This window comes from Podarcis liolepis (assembly GCF_965112155.1).
Source record: "Podarcis liolepis genome assembly, chromosome: 2".
Classification (NCBI taxonomy): domain Eukaryota; kingdom Metazoa; phylum Chordata; class Lepidosauria; order Squamata; family Lacertidae; genus Podarcis; species Podarcis liolepis.
In genome coordinates, this window is record NC_139555.1 from 3990289 (window position 1) to 4002137 (window position 11849).

Sequence of the window (11849 nt, forward strand, 5' to 3'; positions counted from 1 at the left end):
ATGGAGTTGGTAGACATCTGCCCTGGATACAGAATTGACCTGCGCCTCCGTGGACACCTGTGAGTCCAAAATGACTCCCAGGCTGCGCACCTGGTCCTTCAGGGGCACAGTTACCCCATTCAGGACCAGGGAATCCTCCACATCAGCCCACCCCCTGTCCCCCAAGAACAATACTTCTGCCTTGTCAAGATTCAACCTCAATCCATTAGCTGCCATCCATCCTCCAACCGCCTCCAGGCACTCACACAGGACCTTCACTGCCTTCACTGGTTCCGATTTAAAAGAGAGGTAGAGCTGGGTATCATCTGCATATTGATGGACACCTAGCCCAACCCCCCTGATGATCTCTCCCAGCAGCTTCATGTAGAGAGTCCTGGGGGGTGAATTCCCCCCCCCACCTAAAATTCCTCATCCCATATAGTATGGCAGACTTAAATCCTGAACTTAACAACCTGCATGATAGCCATTCATCAGAGAGTGATATAGTGCTAGGTCCCCAAACCAGGAAGTTGATGCTTAAGTTCTGTTGCCAGGATAGAATGAATGTCACAGGAAGCACTTAACATAACAAGCACACAGCTTCCTTGAGTGGGGTGGGCCATGCATGCTTTTTTCAGTTACGGAATTGCTGCTTGTCTCAATTCCCCACCCGTGAAAGAGCCACATCCTTCTCTATCAGGCAGGTATGTTTGCTCCTCCACATCTGTGCATTAACTGTCTCAGCTACTCTCTGAAGAACTGCCCACTAGGGAAATTAACAGGGATTGATCTCTGATGGAAACTGGTGTACACCCTGCAAAAAGGGTACCCAGCACACCTGCTGTACAATGAAGAGCACTCTTCGCCCCACAAGCACACATGCCTTCTTGGGAAATAGCATTGTGCTTCTAATAAGCCCAAGCAGAATCACTAAACGCCCAGAACTTAGGAGAGATTAATTTTCAACTCCCCATGCAAATCAGCCATAATTAGGATGGATTTAGTTCACACAGCATGGGCTGAGATGATGGAAGCAGAGGAGGTGAGCTCTGTCTATCAACCTTTCATTTTTTTAAATCATGAGATAATGATTTTGTGTGAGCCAAGGATCCCACAGCCCAGGCTCCTGGCACAGGGAACTGGCTGCATGTGGAACTGGCATTTGTTGCTGCAAGGTCCCAGGGAAGTAGCAAGCAGGAGGCAAAAGCATCATCTTCTGCCCCTCACTACTCACCTCCAACATTTTGATTCAGATCTGTGGGATGTATTATTACTAGAGCAGTCAAGTACAACATTTTCCTGTTGCCTAGAATGGACACACAGGGGAATGTGGCTCCAGGCACTTCCTGTCATACCTGTGTGTGACCAAGAAGATGGGCGTGACCCTAGCTGACCAGATAAAAGGCTTGGCCACACAACCATCTCTCTCTTGGACTTTTGGCCTCTTGCTCTCCTGGCTCTTAGCCAGTGCATGGCTCAACCTTCACAGAGGATGGAGCCCACAAGCAGGAAGTCTGAGATGTAGCTCAGGCTTCTTTTCACTGTAACCACAAGATAAAGCCTGACTTCAGATTACTGCTGTGAACTGAATGTGAGTAAAACTTTATTCTACTTTATTTTAAGAGGGAAATAAAGGGGAAACTTACCAGGAACACTCCAGACTGGACAAGCCAGACTGAATTACTTAATTACAGGTGTCAGGGGTTCAGGAGCAGAGGTGAGGGCAAGGGAGGAAACAGAGAGCGAAGGGGAGGAAGCAGAAGAAAAGATGAGCGATGACGACGACCTGAGATCTCCGAGTCTTTCCAGTGAATCAGAAGATTCACAGGAAGGGGCACCAGTGGCCGGAGCAAGGGGGGAGCCTAGGGGGACACCCCAGGAAGAAGGGTCCAGAGGGGGCTCAGAGAGCAGTAGTGGGAAATCGGGACCAGCATCACCAACAGAACGCAGTGGAGAGGAAGGGCGCCAGGTACCGAGCTCTGGCAGCTCGCAGCAGGAGGGAGGGCATGAGTCAGGAGTGGCCACACCTCCATCGGGGAGCGAAGAAACGGTCAGGCGGAAAGTGGAAGGTTGGGCGCGCGCGCCAAGTTCAAATGCACAGGAAGGTGGCGCAGTAAGCAGCCCGGAAAGGGAGCCAGGTCCTAAAGCCCGACGCAAGGAGACAGAAGGGTCCGGGGGGTCAGCGTCAGAAGCGTCCCGGAAGGAAGAGACCACGGGGGGCAGAGGGACCCAGAGAAGAACGGTCAGGCGGAAAAGGTGGAGTAAGGCTAGGGCATTTAGCTGGTGTACAGGGGGCGGAGACTCAGACGGAGCTTCGCCGGTCTAACCCATAAGACGTAGAGTTGCACGCAGCAGCTTGAGAATGGAAACTGTAACTCAATAAAGACTTTTACAAAATGATCGCTGGCTAGCGTGATCCTCTGTGAGCTAGGATCTGGAAGCAGCTCTGACAACAGGATTCTAACAAATCATCAACTTGCTTCCAATAAGTTGCAAAGGGAATGTGCTCTGCTGTTTACTCATGAGCATGAGTGAGGAGGGATAATATCCAAACAATATATACTCTCCTACCTTCCTTAATATTCCCACAAGATCTGGGGATTTCCCCAGAACTGTGGGGAGGGGGGCTCCATAGCCCTGTCCTGAGCAGAAGGGATACCCTTGTTCTCACCCCTTAATTGGGCTCAGGGCTCTCCTGATTTCCACCTCTCTCTCTCTCTCTCTCTCTCTCTCTCTCTCTCTCTCTCTCTCCCCCCACCTACTGTGACAATGGCCCTCCATTCCAGATCTGGAACCTACTTCTTATTCAGTATTTAATTTAGCAAAAAGAAAGATGTTGATTCAAATGCATCAAGAAACCAGCTTCCATCCCTTTGCTCTGCCAACCACAAGTCCCAGATATGCTGAGCGCACTCACCATTTTGAGCTCCCTGATATTTGTTTTCTTTCAGAGATTGGCGGGTGCTTCCAGATGGGAACTTTATAGTGCAAATGGGTATTTCAGGCATTGCGGGTCATTGGCAACAAGGTTTGTTTGTTTGTTTTTATTTTTTTTATTTTAAAAATTTCTATACTGCTTTATATTTTAAAGAAAAGTCTCATAGCGGTTTACAACATATTAAATCAATAAAACATAAATAAAACAATCTGAAGAAAGTCAAATACAGTGGTACCTCGCAAGACGAATGCCTCGCAAGACAAAAAACTCACAAGACGAAAGGGTTTTTTGTTTTTTGAGCTGCTTCGCAAGACGATTTTCCCTATGGGCTTGCTTCGCAAGACGGAAACGTCTTGCAAGTTTGTTTCCTTTTTCTTAACACCGTTAATACAGTTGCGACTTGACTTCGAGGAGCAACTCATAGCACGCGGTGTGGTAGCCTTTTTTAAGGTTTTTGAAGACTTTGGTGATTTTTGAAGCTTTTCCAAAACTTTCCCGATACCGTGCTTCGCAAGACGACAAAAATCGCAAGACGACAAAACTCGCGGAACGAATTAATTTCGTCTTGCGAGGCACCACTGTATAGAGTATACAGTCAAAGCAACATAACAGAAAACTAAAATATTATCTTAAAGGTTTCAAAATACAGTGGTACCTCAAGTAAAGTAGTTAATTCGTTCCGGAGGTCTGTTCTTAACCTGAAGCACTGCTTTAGCTAATGGGGTCTCCTGCTGCCGCCGTGCCGCCAGAGCACGATTTCTGTTCTCATCCTGAAGCAAAATTCTTAACCCGAGGTACTATTTCTGGGTTAGCAGAGTCTGTAACCTGAAGCGTATGTAACCTGAAGCGTCTGTAACCTGAGGTACCACTGTAAAACATTACAAAGGAGGTCAACTACAGAATACATATTTAACATAGTAGGGCTTGGTGAGTCTGGGCCCCGCCCCCTAGGCCAGGTGGAAAGATTTTCACAGAAAGTCTAAATCTATATAAAATGGGATGGATACAGGGTAGCATACTGATGCCAATGATGTCATGTGGATGCTGTTAAAAGCACCAGTTTGAAAGCACCCCCAGCAGCATCACATCCTGTAAGACCAATTTCATTGTTTTTATGCCTGGGCAGCGGAAATCAGGTGTCTCTTAGATGAATACCCAATTCAGATTTCATTGCCCTTAATTTTAAGATGCTCCATCTCTGATTGTCCCTTTTTAGAAGAGGGTGGGCCCTCCAGGCATGGCTGGACTATAACTGCCATCATGCCTGGCCATTGGGCCATCCTGGCTGAGCTTCTTAGTCCAATGGCACCTAGAGGGCCACAGGCTCCTTATACCTGCACTGAAAATGTCCTGGCACTCCTCCATGTGTGTTGGGAAGAAATGAAACACACACACACACACACACACCGTGCATTAGTGACAACAATGTTGTGATGGAGTACTGAGCAGTGAAAGGTACAAGCCACACTATTTAATTTTAATTAACACCAGATCCCTGAATGCCATTAGCAAAACCGAGAAGTAGGCAAACAGCTGAAAGTCCTGCCTGTCCCCCAGCGGTTATCACAATCCTGGCAGCGGCTGTTTTAAGATTCCAAGGCACCTCATAAACCCATCTCCAAATATTTAGCTAATTAACACTGTCTACCCCAGCCTCAGCTTCTGTTTATGCATCTAGTTGTGGAGGCAGGCATCTGATTACACCAGGCAGCTAGAGAATCCACAAGAGGTGAGGAGAGCTCCACCTCCTCAAGAGATAAGGTGCAGACTCTGCAAACTGTATGGAATGAGCCAAAACTGTCCGGCTACATACACGCCACACATTTAAGGCACTCTCCCACCAAAGAATTCTGGGAACAGCAATTTACCCCCACAGAGCTATAATTTTGAGCACCCTTAATAAACTACAGGACACGGGTGGTGCTGTGGTCTCTAAACCACTGAGCCTAGGGCTTGCTGATCAGAAGGTCTGCGGTTCAAATCCCCGCGACGGGGTGAGCTCGGTCTCTGCTCCTGCCAACCTAGCAGTTTGAAAGCACGTCAAAGTGCAAGTAGATAATTAGGTACCACTCTGGCGGGAAGGTAAAAGGCGTTTCTGTGCGCTGCTCTGGTTTTGCCAGAAGTGACTTAGTCATGGTGGCCACATGACCTGGAAAAAATGTCTGTGGACAAACGTCAGCTCCCTCAGTCTATAGAGCAACTGAACTTAACTGTCAGGGGTCCTTTACCTTTACCTTTTTAACAAACTACAGGTCCCAGTATTCTTTCTGTAACATGTGGACATTCCTTGCTTTCTTCCACCTCCCTGGCCCAGGGTCAGGTCTTATTCTCATAGGATTTGCATTGCCTTGTGGGGCGTGGGGAGCAGACAAATTGGCTTCCAAAGAGCAAAGCAGAAGCTTACATGGAGCCAACCAGAGCTTAAAATAACCATGGCTTGATGGTGTTTCTTTTCTTAACAGAATGACGATTAGATAAATCAAGGCCCACACACCAATGAGGTTTGATAATTCTCCTACTACTGAGTGGACCCCAGGCCCAATTCTATTCACCATGCACATTAATTTCCTGCTTTAGCACCAAGGAGTAGATGTTTCTTCGCTCCTGCAGAGGTGTCAATATGATGTCGGAGCTGGTGAGAGACACAAATAGGGCAGTGGGGCTGGCAGCCTCAACACTCGCAGAAGCACCTCTGCCTGAAGACCTGAGCTCACCTGCTAGGAATCCCTGTTCCCTGCCCTCCACAGTAGCTTCACTGACATTCCCTCATTCTAATGCATTGCTGTCCAAGTTCTGCTGATGCTTCCCAAGGTAACCCTGTTCTCTTACTGAGCTTTCCTCCAAAAATGGAGAAGGGCACACACCCTGCCTTATCCTGCCATTGAAGTCTTCCACAGCAGAGAGAGAGGTCTATTCAGCTACCAGTTTTTTCCTGCATCTGGAGACATGTCTCCTGCTTCCCACACGTAGAATCTTAGAGTTGGAAGGGATCCAAGGGTCATCTAGTCCAGCCCCCTGCAATGCAGGGATCTCAACTAAAGTATCCATGACTGATGGCCATCCAACCTCTGCTTGAAAACCTCAAAGGAAGGAGAGCCCACTGTCCCACTGTTAAACAGCCATTACTGTCTGAAAGTTTTTCTGTATGTTTAGTCGGAATCTCCTTTCTTCTAACTTGAAGCTACTGGTTTGAGTCCTACTCTCCAGAGAAAACAAGCTTGCTCCATCCTCTATGTGACAGCCCTTCAGATATTTGAAGATGGCTATCATATCTCCTCTCAGTCTCCTCTTTTCCAGGCTAAACATACCCAGCTCCTTCAAGGGCTCCTCATAAGGCTTGGCTTCTAGACCCTTGATCATCTGCACATCTTCCAGCTTGTCAACATCCTTCTTAAATTGTGGTGCCCAGAACTGGACACAGTATTCCATGTGTGGTCTGACCAAAGCATACTAGAGTGGGACTATGACTGTTAGTATTCTTGCCCTGTGTTTGTAGTCATGGGATCGTTTCTACCACATGACGGTGTATGTTTTCATTCCACAGTGTGGGAAGTGACGGAGACAGGATGTTTGTATTACTGTGTTCCGTGATGTGGGACTATTTGCTATCTGATGAGAAAGAGGAAGGAGCTGAGTCAGAATGCTCCGAGTGTATTATATGTAAATAAAGTAGTTTAGCCAAAATGTTGTGCTGTTGAGTCTGTCACACAAACTGTCAATACTCTGCAGAATCCTGAAGTTTGCTGATGCCTCTCAGAGATGTCAGTCGCTGTAATGTTCGGGCTGGAGAGCACTTTTGAAGCTCCCGAAAGAATGACCAGGAGGGAGAGACAGGACATGCCAGTCAGGCATGTGTGTCTCTCTGATGCCTACTCGCATGTAGGACGCTCCTGACAATGACTTCCCTTGATCTGGACACTATACTTCTGTTGATGCAGCCTAGAATAGCATTAACTTTGTTTGCTGCTGCATCACACTGTTGGCTCATTTTAAGCTTGTGGTCCACCAATAACCCTAGATCCTTTTCACATGTACTGCTAGTAAGCCAGGTGTCCCCCATCTTATATTTGTGCATCTGGTTTTTCCTACCTAATTGAAAAACATTTTGTAAGCTATGCTCCAATCTGTTATGGTCATTTTAATAATAATAATAATAATTTATTATTTATACCCCGCCCATCTGGCTGGGCTTCCCCAGCCACTCTTTTGAATTCTGATCCTGTCTTTTACAGCATTAGTTACCCCTCCAAGTTTAATCTCATCTGCAAATTATGCAACCCACATTTTACCAGCTTCCTCGCGAGAATATCATGGGGGACTTTGTGAAAAGCCTTACTTTACTATGTCCACAGCATTCCCATGATTCACCAAGTTTGTAATTCCATCAAACAAAGAAATCAGATTGGTCTAGCATGACTTATTTTTGAGAACCCCATACTGGGTCTTAGTAATCACAGCATCCTTTTCTAAATGCTCACAGACCGATTATTGAATTACCTGTTCTAGGACCTTTCCTGGTATCAGTGTCAAGCTCAAGGGTTGACTGTTACTGGGGCTTCTCCCCCCCCCTTTTTTTTTTGAAGATGGGGACAAGATTTTCCCGCCTGCAGTCTGCAGGGACCTCACCTATTCTCCAAGAATTCTCAATGGTCATATCAAGGCAAAACTCCCTTAGGACTACACTGCCAATCAGGGCACATGCTAGTAAGGACCATTCTACCTATTCTGGTTGCTAAGCAACACCCCACTCCCCAGTTAGCCAGTTTACTGGAAAAATAATTAACTCTTAAGTTTCACATGGAATGATCTCTTCTGTTACACTTCCAACAGGGGACAGAATAGACTTATGAACACATCCAGAACTGACATGAACAGAAATTAGATTGATTGATTGATTGATTGATTGATTGATCCATCCATCCATCCATCCATCCATCCATCCATCCATCCATCCATCCATCCATCCCTCATCTACAGAGATTTGAGGGACTGAGTGGGCCCAGAACCTGCTACAACAAGGCATTCTGAAAATGCTTATACCCTCACTGGTACTTGGGGGTTCCTGCCCAGATGCCAGCTGGGTAGAATCTGGCAGGATCCCTAACTCAGTGCTCTAAGAACTCTGCCTGAGACTGCAGCTCAGGGAGCCATCTGAATTTGCTCTCCTCGTAAAAGAACTATAGTGTTAACAGAAGGGAAAATTGCATTAGATTAACAAGCATTCCAAAGTGCATTACCACGCCCCTTCCTAAAGCAGTTCTTTCTCATTTATCCTCACATTAGGGGTCCATCTTCCAGCATGCAGATGGTTCCCAGGGCATTGCATTTTTGAAAACCAGATGGGAATTGTGTGTTTCAGGGAAGACCCTGGAGGGTGGCTGGGAATGGAGAGGTTAATATTTATCCCTGCCATCTGCACAATGCGAAAATGCTTTCATCAATCCTGCCCTCCCCACGGTTGCAAGGGGCCCAGTACGCACACGAATAAAAAAAGGACTTCTTGGACTTATTTCACATAATGTTGGGTTTCATCGCTTTTTTTTCTTTGCCCACCTCCCACTCCTCTCCTTCCTAGCCTGTCCCCCCCCCCAAAAAAAGAAGCAAAACACCAAAACGTTCTTTTGACGTAATTGGACCCGACACCACGGTTTTTGCAATAATAGAGGGGGATTATTGAGGCGACGAATATGCTACTCTTAATGCATTGAAAATGGCGAGGAAAAATAACAACCCAAATAAAGCACACACGGTCACCTCGGATTCTTATTTTCACATTGTTCCCCTCTGGACAAAAAACAATTACATTTGTATTGCAGGGGAGGGAAGGGGGGACCCAGAAAGAAGCAGCCAACCCCCACTAGCCTGGGGGCTGAAATGCAATCGCAGTTTGCAGGAGCTTCCGATTATTCTATGATCTGTGCAAGATAAAAAGGGATTCAGCATCCAGCTTCCAAGCTGCTGAAGGTTGATCCTTCTGGCTTTTATTTTATTCAAACTCACTTTCAAATGAGACCGAAGATTGGCCTGAAGACAGATCTGGCACCAGCACCTCAGTTTCCAGAAGACTTATTATTTAAGGGTTTGGGGAGGGCTGCCCCTTATATTTCAGAGTCCCACAGGATAAAAACCCAGAGGATTCCTAGCAAATACATTCCCTAACCCCCAGCACAGGGGGACACCAAGCTGCCTTATGACAAGCCAGACGGTTCGTCCATCTAACTCAGTATTGTCTACTCTAACTGGCCGGAGCGCCCCAGGATTACAGGCAGGGAGCTTTCCCCTCCCTGTCTGCAGACACTGGGGGTTGAACCTGGGTGCAAAGCAGGTTCTCTACTAATGAGCTAACACCTCATCATTCCGGTTAGGTTTCCGAGGATCCAGAGAAATCATTCCATCCTACAAAGTAGCTTAGAAAACGAAGTCTTGACAACAATACCAGTTTGGTCTATTGGACAGAGAGCTTCACTGGGAACAGGAAGATCTACTTTCCATGTCCCAACGTCACCAAAGATTGCTTTGGAGCCTTGGGCAAGATGCTACCCATTAACCCTTTGTACAACTGGATTAGGAGGGACAATCTTTGACTCTTAAGGCTGCAAAATAAACCCCAGGAGTTGCTAAGGGTAGAACCAGAACCCCATCACTCTGTGCACAGTTGCCTCATACAATCTGCCATCAGGGCAACAGGCCCTCTAGGTCAGAGGTGGGAACCAGCTATTGTTGGACTACAGCTCCCACCTTCCCTGACCACTGATCATGGTGGCTGAGGCCGATGGGAGTTAGAGTCCTACAACATCAGGAGGCCCACAGGCTCGCTATCCTTGCCCAGTAACCAGCATTTCTGGTTACTGAAGTGACTCCCCAACCCTCACAAATGCAGCCTGAATCTCATTTACATGTGGACTTTCTCACAGCACTGTGGGGCCCTAGCTAAAGGGGCCATGAGGCCCAATTAAAAATAGAGGCCAAAGTGAAGTGAATAATATTTGAAGTCCAACAAGCATTTTTCAAAACTGGCCCCATTCTGACCTGGCTCTGCCACTCTTGGAGGCCAGTAAGGTTCCCAATCTGCCTTGTTGCCACTGACCTCTATTTAAACTCCAGGTGCCGCCCCGTGTTCACTGCCAGCATCCTGCCCGCATTACTGCTTTCCTTCTTTCGCTCAAACGTCACTTTATGATATGCAAATGCTCTTGCCGTATTTATCGCTTCCCACTGCCTGCCCTACCAATTTCCTCTGTTGCCCTGAAAGCACACCTGTGGGTGTGCCTGCGCATACAGAGAACCTTAAATTGAGGGGGGTGGGTAGAAAGTAATTTGGAGCAAGCAATTTGGAAATGGCCATCTCTTGCGTCCACAAAGCTTCTGCTCTGAATCCTGGGTTCCTTTTTTTTATTATCTCTAGCAAGTCCCTTATCAAGAGGCACAGCCTGTTGGGGCTGCATTGGGACTGGTGCCCCCTGTTAGCATATGCAAAAATCCCTATCAGAAGGTCTGACAATGCATGTCAATGCATCTGGTCTCCTGAGGCAATTGAGTTGTTAGGGACAACTCCCCGCTCCCCAGCTATGCAGGCCCTCTTCCTCCTAGTAAGGGACAACTGGGTGACATGTCCAAAAATGTGTAGCTGAAGTGCTTAAATTAAAATATGGGACCTTCATTGCGCATTTTGAAACTTTGAATCTGAAATAAGGGACCAGAGCTATGTGGGATCAGAGATATCTGCCAGTCTTCTCTGGTGGGTTTTGTGCTTACTCAGTTCTCTGTTGGCTGGCTGAGACAAAATAACCAGCACTCATTTCTGGAGTCTTTCCCCTCCCACCCACCTCTCCCGTCTACCACAGTAGAAGCACTGCAGGCTGGTGCACATGTCGCATTTGCTGTGGAGATGCTGCCACAGACAGTGATGGTGACTGATTCCTCCACCCCCTTGATTGAAAATTCATCACTGATCTCGGTAAAAAGGGCTATGTGAGTGGTCAGTTGGTCGCCTCTAGGCTACGAAATGTAAACATGAAGCAAAACCCGTCTCCTGAGAACCTACATGCCATCAATACTCAAAGGGGTGGGATATAATCCCACTTCTTTTTGAAGTGGACATAAATTTTAAGTCTGGCTTAGCTCATCCCATTTCCTTCTTGCTCCTACTTTGGAAGCACCCCATTTCTTTCAAAAGCATACCACTTCCTCTCCTACTTCAGAGACTTCCTACAGTGCAAACCCACATTGGTTTTGCTCCAGCTGAATTGTTATGGTTTTCCTGAGAATCCTGGGAATTGTGGGTTGTTCAGGGGTGCTGAAAACTCTCCAACAGAAAGCGCTCTCTGTAAAAGCAGAGTTCTCTTACCAAAGAGAAGGACAGTTATCCCACAGTTAGTTACTTAAACTCCTTCATCTCCCAGAGCCTCTCCAAGGGAAAATTTTAGTTGTATGTTTTATAAAGCACCACTGACTCCAACCCAAGTCCATCACCCAATGTTTTGTTGCTACTTCCAGGAGCCTCTGACGTCCCAGAGTACATGGAGAAATTTTCCACACACCCACTTTCCTGTGATAATTTTAGCAGTGAAACACTCCAGCCAAGACATCCGGATATCTTCCCCTTTCTCTTTCAGCTGTAATAATATCTAGGATGTTCCCTGTATCATTAAGCATGGGGGGCAGGTGGGTGGAAGAGAGTTTGCAGAGCCTCCGAGACCCAGTAAACAGACACATGAAGTTTGAGCACATTTGAGGAAATAGCCAGGGGCTTTGCCAGCTTCCATCCTTCATTAACTTCCCTAACGAGCTCAGTGCTGGGCCCAGGGGCCTCAGGCAGGACTCGGCACTGGTCATTACCAGCTGCAACTGAGCCACCCAAGCACAGCTGCCTCCCATCCTCTCCGTCTCTCTGTGATGACCCAATATCATCTTATTGATCCAGGAACCACCA

General features: G+C 47.0%; 1 long non-coding RNA gene across 1 annotated transcript; it reads left to right on the plus strand.

The window, feature by feature from the left end:
* Positions 1–1423: 1423 nt before the first annotated feature.
* Positions 1424–5970, plus strand: LOC310699174. Its single transcript, XR_014521967.1, has 3 exons — positions 1424–1570; positions 2931–3007; positions 5380–5970. It is a non-coding gene; the product is annotated as an uncharacterized lncRNA (long non-coding RNA).
* Positions 5971–11849: the final 5879 nt, after the last annotated feature.